Here is a 13,118-nt window from a genome sequence, read left to right as displayed (position 1 = left end):
ATTGTTGTCAGTAACAACAGTGAAGGTGTTGCCAAATAAGTAGTCGTGGAACTTTTCTGTCACTGCCCACTTTAACGCTAAGAACTCCAATTTGTGGACAGGGTAATTCTTCTCAGATTTACTCAAGCCTCGGCTGGCATAGGCGATGACTGTCTTCTTTTCGTTCTGTTCCTGGTATAAAACAGCACCTAATCCAAGCATCGATGCATCTGTGTGAAGTTCAAATGGCTTGGTGTACGATGGAAATCCAAGTATCGGATGGCATGTAAGCTTCGACTTCAGTTGTTGAAATGCATCTTCTTGTGATTTTCCCCATAACCATGATGTATTAGCTGGTTGTAGTTTCGTCTTGCGCTTTCTAGTCTTCTTAGGTGGTGGCATAAGGTTAGTAAGTGGTCTGGCAATCTTCGAAAAGTCTTTGATAAACTTCCGGTAGTATCCAATGAAACCCAGGAACTGTCTTACCTCATCTGCAGATGTTGGACGTGGCCAGTTGACAACTTTCTCTATCTTCGCTGGGTCGGGTTGTATACCATCTCTAGACACTATATGACCAATGTACTTTACCTTTTCCTGGAAAAATGCGCACTTCTTTGGTGAAAGCTTGAGTCCACTCTCTCGTAGTCTTTGTAGAACTCTTTGTAGTCTATCAAGGTGTTCTTCATAGGTATCAGAGAAAATAATCAGGTCATCAAGATAGATGAAACAGATGTCCAGGTGCAAGTCTCCAAGGATTTCTTCCATCAAACGTTGGTAAGTGGCTGGACTGTTGACGAGTCCGAATGGCAGTCTGTTGAATTCATAAAATCCAAGGGGTCCTACGGTGAACGCTGTCCCTACGTGGGCGCCAAATGTAATAGCTGACTTTTGGGCTTTAAATAAGACTCAAGTCGCTTGCTAGGGTTCAGTATATTTATTTATCAGTAACGTAAAACACCCTGTAATATCAATGATAAAGTTATAAGAATTTTACAGAACAATAATACTGTAATGCACATTATAAGTATAATATTCTTTCATTACATTTAATGGTATTATACAAAACATTGCACTTCAAAAATACAATTAAGTTATGAACATAATGAGAACAAATATTATGTTCAATCATCAAATCATAGTATTAATGTCTTTTCATGTAATATTCAAATGTTCAGATTAACAACATTGATATATTAAGCGAATATTAAAAGCATCCTAAAACAAGGGAAATAACTCTATACCAAAACTATGTGCTTAACATACTTCGTAGTTAATTCAACCCATTTAAACAAAATACATTATAATTCTAATAGCATATTACTAATCCTTACCAACTTGTGGAGCAAGGTAGTTACTGTTATGGCACAAACCATTTCAAGCGTTCATACTGGTAAATCATACAGTGAATTTCTATACAACAGCTTACAAATTCTGTAAACCAAAATTACAATGTTAAATAACGGATTTTCATGAAACCGTATTTAAACATAGACATAATTATAAAACATACATAATAAACAATGTTCTTGTGTATAAAATAAAACATATCTCGGACAATACTTTAAATATGTACAGAAACGTAGTTCTCTATCTAGTACAACTTTGTTTATGTTTTCTATTTATAATCAATCAACAAAGTTATCGTGTACAGACTATAATTTACACAAGTAATACACGGTAGTATTTAAAATCTACTCATAACAAAGTCTTATCGAATACACCTCAAAGTATCGATCGGAATGTGTGTACTTTCTAAACTGATTTACATATAACTCTAACGAATGACTACCAGTAATTTATATAATAAAATAAGTGTATAATATATGCATTCTATGTAGCAATAATACTTTTCGGGATCATAGAGAAAAATAACCATTCATACCAAAAATCATTCAATCTATGAAAATATATTAGAAATATTAATAAAGAAGTAAATAGGGAAAACTCACGTTAAAATGTCAAGTCTGTCATTTAATACAATTCTGACTGTTCAATATAAATTCTCAAACTATTTCAATGGCTACTGGACATAAACGTCTGTCCATTTCGAATCCATTAGTCCTTCTAACTCAAATAAAGAAACTCACTACTTAGCGCTAAAACTTCAAACCAACCAATCAGATTACTTGAAATCCAAATAATCATGAATATTCAACAATACGTCAATAATGTATGGAAACGTTTCAATGTAATCAAAATTTAGAAAAGACAATATGTTTTGTAGTTTTATTTAACATTTACATAATTATACATCTTTATTTTACAATTAAAATCTACACAAAATAAAGAGGCTATCACATATTTGTTGATTTTTATAGAGATTTTGATTGTGCCACATTGTTGACTGCTGTGTCCTTATTTTTGGCACTTTTGTCTATTTGTCTGGGTTTTGTTTTGTTGACAATGTACATACAGTTTAGAATGGAAATGGAGAATGTTTCAAAGAGACGTCAAACAGACCAAAGAGCAGAAAACATCCCAAGGCCACCAATGTGTCTTCATGATCAACACAGCGAGAAAATCCCGCACATGGGGGTGGGCTTCAGCTGGCCCCTAAACAAAAATATGTACTAGTTCAGTAAAAATGGACGTCATACTAAACTCAAAACATGAATTAAAAAAAAACAAAAAAAACATGCAAGGCTTACACAGGCCAAAGGCTCCTGACTTGTGACAGACGCAAAAAAGGCGGCGGTGTAAAACATGTTTTGTGATATCTCAACCCTCTCCGTATTCCTCTAGCCAATGTAGAATAAACAAACACACAGCAATACGCACAATAACACTCCGAGTCCGATGTCAGAATGGGAACCTAAATTAACTCAGGACTACTAGCAGTTACTGACATACCAGCTCCAGACCTCAAATAAACTGATTGAACGATTATGTCTTCATCCTACGAAAATCAAGGACAATCCCTCTCGTCAGAGGTTAGGTCTCATATCACCCTAAGATGATATCACATTAAATAAAGAATGGAAATGAGGTATGTGTAAAAGAGACAACAACCCGAACAAAGAGTAAAAAAAAAACAACCGAAGGCCACTAATAGGTCTGCAACACCGCGAGAAAATCCCACACCAAGAAACGGACTGCAGTTGGCCCCTAAACTAAAATGTGTACTAGTTCAGTGAAAATGGACGTCATATAAACTCCTAACCAAATAAATGATCTAAAATTTTCAAAAAACATACAAGATTAACAAAGGCCAGAGACTCCTGACTTGGGGCAGGCGCAAAAATGCGGCGGAGTTAAACATGTTAAGTGAGATATCAATCCTTCCCCTATACTTCTAGCAGATGTAGAATAAGCAAATACACGACAATATGTACAGTAAAATTAATTAAAAAGAAGACCAAATCTGATGTCAGAAAAGGTAACAAAGGAATTTAAGCAAAAAGACAATGATACATACATTAACAAAGAACTACTAGCAGTTACTGACATGCCAGCTTCAGACCACAACTAAACTGATTGAAAAAATTCAACTAAAAATATATTGTCTTCATCATATGAAAATCAAGCATGTCTGTCTTACGGAGTTCAAATGACTTTGTCCTCATGTCATGGTTCATTTGTCAATGTTAGTTTTTTCAAAGATATGTCTGTTTATCAGATTCCTTAATCATTAGGTCAAGACAATTTGGTGTATGAAATTATGACGAGTTGTACATGTTTGTCTGGTTGGGTGTATATAACCTTGAAATCTGTGTCTTGGTTCTGTGATCAATGTTTATTCTTGTGGCTTTGTCAGTGTGTCAGCTACTGAAAGTAATGAGTCAACTATGTTATGTGTAAATAATGAACATAAAGTACATGTGAGTCTGGCATAGTTCATCTGACCTTGACCTTATATTCCTTGATTATTGACCTTGTTAAGTTTATGTGGTACGTGTAGTCTAAACTTCAAGGTACACACTTTGAGCATTTAATTATTCAGACGACAGCAGGTTAATTTCAGAATGTACATTCCAGCCTTGTTTTTGACTCTGATGAAGAATCTTTCAGCAAAAGATGAACCATTATTAATGAATGGAATGATTGTTTGGTGTATATTTTTTTATTGTCAACTTCGGTTAACCTTTAAATATTTTTAAGGTATCAAGGTATCTTGATTTGTGGTTAATTTATATCATTTTGTTTGTATCTCAGATAGCGAGGGGTAAAATATCGGCATACATGGCCAATCAATGGTAAAATCAGTATAAATTCAAGCCCCCATGCATTATTTCTATTCTAATAGGACAAATACGGCAATTCTTATGGATCGAAGCGATCTAGGTGAAGGCAAGTATTTGCCGTTCCCATAAATCAACGCACTTTTAAATTGACGTAAGATAACGGAGCAAACTGAATTAGTGACATGCTTTAAATATTTACAATGACGTATTTAGATGGATGAATTTAAATGATAATGAGGTCTTTCCACTTTTCCGTGGAAAGACCTATTGCTTTTCATCATCTGATTATTAGGTCTTTCCACTTTTCTGCGGAAAGACCTATTGTATTTGTTCTGATTATTATTTTTTTTTTCTTCCACTAAATTTTGTTCTGGCGTAATATTTTTGTTTCGCAATATGTCGCTTAGATATTTCTTATATAGTATCATACAGTTTATGCGCTTTTTAATTTGTACCCTGCTAAGCCAAACAATTTTCTTTGTAACAGTAATCTGTTTATCTTGTGCTTGTATCTCCTTCGTAACAAACAAAGATAAATTCTTTTTACAAATTGTTCGTTACATCCTCATGAGTTTTTTGCTAATTTGGATCGAATCGATTCGATGAAATTTAATAGGAGTTATTACGGTAACTATAAACTATAATTTTTTTACTCATAATTTGTTAAACGTATAACCCTGGAATGTTTTTATTTGAGGCCCCTAGGTCCTAACTTAAAAAATGAAGTCAATGTCAAAGGTCAATGTCAAGTTCTCAATTTTGACTTTTCCTTGTTTTGGCATTTTCTCCAACACTTTTAAAGATATATATAAAAGAATAAGTGCAAAATGTTTGCTTAATTTAATGAAGATATGTTACATTTGGTCTGAAACAGTCTAATGGCATTTTATAGGAGTAAGTGCCCCTGAAATGTCTAATTATAAGGTTAATTGATTGTCACTTCAACTTGGTTTTTAACTCATAATTTGTAAAACGTATAACCCTGGAATGTTTTTATTTGAGGCCCCTAGGTCCTGACTTAGAAAATGCAGTCAAGGTCATAGGTCAATGTCAAGTTCTCAATTTTGACTTTTCCTTGTTTTGGCATTTTCTCCAACACTTTTAAATATATATATAAAAGAATAAGTGCAAAATGTTTGCATAATTGTAATGAAGATATGTTACATTTGATCTGAAACAATCTAATGGCATTTTATAGGAGTAAGTGCCCCTGAAATGTTTAATTATAAGGTTAATTGATTGTCAATTCAACTTGGTTCATTATAAAGCCATATGACCTTTAACATAATGTCGGGTGACATATGACCTTGAAAGATATCAACCGGAAGTGACCTTGAGAAAGCCGGAAGTAGCCATTTTTGCACTTTTTTCGTAGAAAAACACACAGAATCCATATATTTTGTAATATAAATACATAAACTTATCACTAAAGACCAGAAGTGACTTTCGATAAACCGGAAGTGGCCAATTATCTTCTGTAATACAGGCAAATGTATATAGAAACTATATATTTTTGGAATCTGGGTGAAAGAGGCTATCATATGAGACAGGAAGTGATATTTACTTCACCGGAAGTAACATATTATCTCCCTTATTTCACTCAAAAATATATGTAGAAATCATTTACTTGTCGCATCAGAATGAAGAAACTTATGATTAGATGACAATTTTAACTTTGAGTAAACCAGAACTAGCTTCTTTTCAATAACTTTGATAATTGATGTGGAAAGACCTTCAATTGTTCTCTGAACAATTGGTTTTTATTTATTATTATTAATATTTTTTTCTTCTTCCGCCACATATGGTGCTTTGTGGTTTCGCAAGATGTCGCTTATATTTTTTGCATATGATATCGAACAGTTATAACGCTTTTGAAACTAACCCTGTTTAGCCGAACACTTTCTATTGTAAGAGTTATCTCCCCAAAAACCTTTTTTCTTCTGTACGCATCTCCTTCGCAAACGGTAAAGATAACGGCAAAATTATTTCACCAATTTGCTCGTTATATCCTAAGGATCTTAAAAATAGTTTTGATCGAAGCGGTCCGGAAACTCCATATGAGAGTTATTTCCCCTTCTGTATTTAAAATAAGTAAAATGTTATTGTAATTTGTAAACCATAAGTGATAGAGACCTAGGGTCTGTTGATTTGAGGTCCTTGGTCCAAAAAAAAAAGAGAATAGGGTCAAGGTCAAAGGTCAAGGGCATTTCTAAATTTTGATTTTGGCATATTTTCACCTTTTTTCAAACACCATATAAGATATCGACAATTACTCAATTGTTAGTTACGACATGTCGTAACACATACATATTGGTTTAAAGGGTACGTTAACATTTAATTAGACTTTTCTCCCCTCTTGTTTTTTTTAAAAATAGGCGTATGGTGACATAACTCATTAACCAAATATAATCAAAAACTAAGGTCTTTTGATTTGAGGTCCTTAGTATATGACCTTGAAATTGAGCTCAAGGTCATAGGTTAATTTGACATTCTAGATGTTGACCTTTGCTTTTACCTCATATGTATACATGATAAAGTCATGGGACTTTTTGCATTAGGTTTCAAGCCATTTAACCTTGGAAAATCCAACCGGAAGTGACCTTGCATAAACCGGAAGTAGCTAGTTTGTGTACTTTATTAATACAAAAGTATAAAGAACCATATATTTTGGGAATTAGTGTCATGTCAACATTCAAATAATACAGGAAATAACATTTTTCAAACTGGAAGTAACAAAATATCTCCCGTATTAAAAAGAAATTGCAAAGAAACCATATATTTTAGGAATCATCGTACAATAAGCTATCATTTGACGCTGGAAATGACATTTTAAACCGAATGTTACTATTTCTATATCAAAACAGATCTTTTCGAGTTGAAAGACTTTCAATTGTTCTCTGAACAATTGGTTTTCAATTTTACATATGTGTCTTATATGTATAAAAAAATGGCTTATAACACATTTAGCATCGTTTGTTTACGTTTCCTTGTGATGATTTTCTGTTTCTCAAGCGTATATTTTCCCGTAAAATGCTTATATTCTGACGTCATCATTCTATGACGTAGGGTAGTTCATTCATAAAAAAAGCATATGACATGGGAGTACGATCGGAACAGCCCAAACAATAAAATTCATATTTTACCACGGGTGTGCAGTTGGAAAGCAGGTCACGGTTTGACCCCAAGTCTATCAGCAACAATAGAGTCACGTGACCGTGAAAATTCAGTAAAACTACGGATGAAACAAACCTCACTTTTACTCACTAAAATACCACTGTCATAGTAAAAACTTATTGATCAAAATAATCTTGAATATTCATAGTTTTATCTCGTCAAAACTTACACATCAACTCAAAGTCCTTTATTCTTTATTTTATCTTCAAACTTGAAGTTTGTGTGAAAATTGTCAAGGCTCCTGATCGAAAAATCTAAATATTTTCGAGGAAACTAAAAATGATGGGCTGAATTTAAATTTAATAAAGCATCTCATTAAGACAAACACTCGATATGAATATCTAGGCAATACAGTTTTGGATATGCAAACGTCAAGTTATGTTCAACACGAAGCGGTGGTTTTTTTGCCAATTTGTGCAAGTGGTTATCTCCCCTTGATATCACTAGTCAAAAATAAAAACCCACCAAAATGAATAAAAAGGAGTTTATTTTACAAAAATCAAGAAGAAAATAAAAGAAAGTCGATTAACAACTATGTTATTATAATATTAAGAAGAGATACTTTTCTACTTTTCAGAGAAGGATTACAGGTAAAAATTAAAAGACATAAAATTGGTAAAAATTATATCTAGAAACCTAGCTGAATTGATATCAATTAGCCCTGGCTGATGAAATTTACTTTCAGTTTGTAATTTTTATAATGGGATATGGGATCACTCCTAATGTAACTACTTCTAACAATGTTTAATTCAATAAAACATACTGTATACAATTTAAATAATCTTTCTGAAAAAAAATAGTACTGACCATTTATATTTTATATTTTAATAAAGTGGGACCAAGAGTCACAATTTAGTTTCTTCAAAGTAAAAAAGACTTTTAACTCAAGCCTATGTTTCTTAGTTGAACAGTACAGTACGGCCTAGAAAATATCATACAGAAAAAGGATAAGTTTACCAAAAAATGACAAAAATTATGTAAAAAAATAATGCTTAAAATTATGAGTGAAAGTGACATAATTTAAAATTTTAAAATCATTATTATGTAAAATTCAAGTATTAGATTAGCTAGCACAGTAGCCCTTTTCCAATTTCTCAGGGTATTTTATAGTCCAAATAATTATGACGTCTTGGAAGGCTATTCTAAACTTTTGCATTTTATAGATTATGAAAGTAAACATTTTGAAAAAAAATTGGGGCTTCTTCTCTTCAGGTTGCTGTATCTGGTGCTTTACATATTTATTAACAACGTATTGTATATTTTACCTGAATAATTGGATATTAATCTCAGAAATGAAAGTTGGTATGAGAAATCTTGTGCATTTTACTTTAATAATGATCAATGATGATTAAATTTAACAAGATTTTGCCGTTTGAATAAATTCAATTTTGTAAGCACACATCTCTATGAATTAATTTCGTGTTTGACTTGAAAAGCTAGTGTTGCTCTTATTAATGTAGCTTACTTAGTAAAGAGATAATTGATAAGCAAGGGTTTTAACTTATAAAATATAAATATAATTAACTGACCTTCATTTCCTTTTTTCATATGTTTTTTCCTCCAGAAATTTTCTTAGCAATGCATTTTCTATTGCTATTTTTGTGCTTTTGTTTATCCATAGGCCATCATTAATTTGTCATATTTGCTTCCAGTATAAATGAAATTTTCTTAGATTTATAGTTTCAAACGCCATAAAGAAGAACTTTGTTTGTTGTTTCACTTGTCCAATGTGTAAATTTTCACTATGCACATGACCCTGACACATATTTTGTAAACGTTATATATGACGTATGTTGAAAAAGAAAACAATGTCACCGTCAATTTGTGTAGAGTTTCAAAAAGGGGTTTAATTACTTTAAAATGGAGATATCGTACGGAATTGTGAAAAACAACTATTTTTAATCACAATTTCATTCATATCTATAATAAAATCAGTATTTTGGGGTACTTTGGAAGCAGGTACAATAAAAAGAAGTTGAACTTTACTGTTTTGAAGTAGAAACGCAGCCAAAACCAGGTACAAATTGACATGACTGGTGGTCACCAAAATTGATGTATAATAGTAAAAAATGATGGCTTCATAATTGTGTAGAAATTTGAAATAGTTTACCCGGTTTCATTTAAGATTTTTAACGTTCTATTCCGTATTTGGATACGCAAACGTCAAGTTATATAAATTCGATGTTTTTGGCGAACAAAAAAGATGGCTGATCATTTTTAGAACGGACAGGATAAAGTAACAGCAAATAAAAGTTATTTTCGACAATGTTTCAATGTCGTATTGAAACTATATTGTTCACAAAATCTACAAACTTTAAAAATCAATTATAATAAAAGCATGACAAGTTGAAAAAAATAGTTTAAACGTCGATTTTTTAGCCGATTTATTTCGCGGACTTTTTGACGTCACCGACGACTGTAGCGCCACCTAATTAATCCCCCCTGCTATTGTTGCTGATAGAGCTTGACGACAACGGACGTTTCCAAGGACTTGCTTTCCAACTGTGTGTACTCAAAGCGTTTGAAGAACGTCGTGTTAGAATAAGGAATAATCAGTCGACCTGTGTTTTTGGAGTATAAATCTCATTGTTAATACCGTATTTCATCGCTTGTTTATTCCTATCTTATTTTATCGTTTTACACATGTTATATCTACGAGTATAAGAAATATGTTGCACTATTGTTTTTCTCGAAGCTCTACAAATGATCCGGACGCAATCGAAGTTGGATAAAGCCTTATGGAATATCTGAAAAATATTGTATTAACATACCAAAATAGATACGTCAACTTCTATATTTTAATGTACCAAACAATCTTCTTATAGTTTTGTCAATGCATTTTTTTATACTTTTCATGTCGGTGCAAAGATAGCCTACTATACGATGTATATAAAACTACGAAAATTTAGGCATGATTACCCACGAAACAACTTTCCCTAAGAAAGCAAATGACACTTAATGGAATAGGTAGACAGCTCTCTAACAAGCAAACAATTTTTCGTTGTCTTTCTATTTAGGAATAATCAATCTACTCCTGCGTGTGGAATATAAATCTCATAGTTGATACCCTATTCAAGCACTTGTGGTATTTATCATATTGTATCTATCTATATTTATAAGAAATCTAGATATGTTACACAATTGTTTTCTCTGTAAAATAAATACATGATTTATGATAAACGGATGCAATCGTAGATGGATAGACCCTTATGGAATAGCAGTAAAAGATTTCGGAAACATAGTAAAACAAATAATATGTAATAAGAAGATGTGGTATTATTGCTAATAAAACAACTCTCCACCAGAGACCAAAATGACAGAGAAATTAACAACTATACGGCCTTCAACAATGAGCAAAGCCTATATCGCATAGTAAGCTATAAAAGGCTCCAAAATAACAAATGTAAAACCGATCAAACGAGAAAACTAACGCCTATATTATGTAGATAAGTTAGTTTTAAGATTTAAATGCACTAAACAATCATCTTTTTATGTCGCGCTTCGTTGGCAGCGGTCATTATACATTGTCTATGGACAAAACTTCTGAAATACAGAAAATGGTAAAAGTATTCCATATATCATGTATATTCTACAAACAATACATAAAGTTAGATTAAACGAATCCAGAAATGACAAATAAAAATCATATGGTTATACTACATTTGTCACTGTTATTCAATAAAGCAGAACAATATATGACAAATTCATTTAATATCATTATTTTTTAATAAAGATACAAATTCGAATCAATCCTAATCAAATATATCAAACCTGAAAATGACGTATCATTTTAGCGTAAATTCAGATATAACTGTATTGTGTTATAATTTTGACCTATGTAAAACGTGTGTTTTACTATCGAATATCGAGTTTATCAAGCAAAATGTAGTAGAGCATGGAAAACAAAATATTTGTAATAATAAAACAAAGTTTATGTAGGCCAATCTTCAAATTCAACACGGTTATTTGTTTTTTTATGCAAAATCAAAACCACATCCGCCCGTGAAAATCTTTTTTTTTTTTTTTTTTTTTTTAAATTTCATAAAACGAAAACTCAACAAAATGGTTTTTGGCTAACAAAGTGACGTCATATGTATGCTTTCGGTGTCAAATGTAAGCACAATGCGTATGCAAGTTTCTTGTGTTTCTCCGAATGTATTAAAACAAATTTAAAAAGGAATATTTTGATTAATGTCAGTTTTTTTTTTAGATAACATGTTAACACTAATTGTCATCTTATCAGAATCATTGCTACAGGATGATGGCATAAGAATAAAAGATAGATTAACCATGATTCATGATAAACCAAATAAATGTAACAAACTAAGTTGGGTTTATTAAGAACTCACACCGATTTAACATTGTTTAAATGAACGGGAAAGATGAATTAATTGTTTACATTAAAAAAAAAACTATATATGATATTGTTATCTAATTAAACATGGTACATTTTATAAGTCACATAAAACGTTGTACAATTATATTAAAACAAAATGATATCGAAAAAATTGAAGAAAAACGACAATGTGCATGACGTCATAAATCTATATCATTAACATTACCTAGAACAAACTATGTATAGGTACAAGTAGCTGATCAAAATATCATATTAACCCCTTAAGATTTTTCCCACATTGAATATAATGTTTAATCAAAGAGGACTGCTTATATTTTTAGCCAAGGATATATAATTAAATCTTCTGTCATTCTTACTCTTGGAAATTCGCAAACGTATTGCTCGAGAACAGTACAAGGTCGTGGTCCAAAAACCAAAGCTAAACTATCTATGTCAATGGGGATAGAAGCTATTACCAAACATTCATCATTAGGATTAGTGTTAATTAATATGTCAAGTATAACTGCAAAAAAGAAGTATATATTGCAACTGTAATATGATAAAAAACAACGTAATGTATATCAACTGAAATAATATAAAATAAGGATAATCAGAAAACAATCAACTCAAGGACGTACATTGATGTTTATGTGTCGCAACACTCAACTGAAAAGACAGTAATATGATCGATACAAATACAATAAAATATATCCTGATATTATTGCATTACATGCTTTAGCAATTCATTATAAATTGTTCTCCCTTAACGCATGCAAGACAAACATTTAAGATATCGTATTTCTGCTTGAATCCAGATCTTTTCCACGATCATATATATATTATACAATTAAGGACACTTATTAACACCAAAGTTATATACTTTGGTTGATTTTCATTCGTTAAGTCCATTACTTCTGTTGGAGGTATTTGATAAACGAATAGACTCCGAATACAATGTATGGAACTATGAAGACCCCTTATATCGAAATGTTCATCATAATTGTTTAAAATTGTGATCATGTATATCACAACTTGCAAATTTGAGTGTATTTGAATTCATGAACATTTTTGTATGTAAGCATCAGAAACAAAAAAGGAAGTTAGTCTATGTTAGATTTATAAATGTTCTTTTGTTTGTGATTAATACCATATATGGTTCATTAAATGTGCGGCAGATGCACAGATATACGACATTCAAATCTTTTAATTCCCTTGGAAGCAAATTCCAAATATTTTCATTGTTATATACTAATATTTGTATGAAGAAACTTAAACGCCAAACTAGTCAAAATAATAAGAAACAAATGGAGTTCATGCCACAAGTCCAACATAAAAAAAAAACACTTGATTTCTACTAAACATGTACTTTTGTGAAAAAAATTCAAAACAATTGATAAATAAATGTACTGTTAAATGACCGATAATAATGTACATTATCGCTATTTTAC

This window comes from Mytilus californianus, unplaced genomic scaffold (genome assembly GCF_021869535.1).
Source record: "Mytilus californianus isolate M0D057914Y unplaced genomic scaffold, xbMytCali1.0.p SCAF_9, whole genome shotgun sequence".
Lineage (NCBI taxonomy): Eukaryota > Metazoa > Mollusca > Bivalvia > Mytilida > Mytilidae > Mytilus > Mytilus californianus.
Note: the sequence above shows the minus strand (reverse complement) of the source record.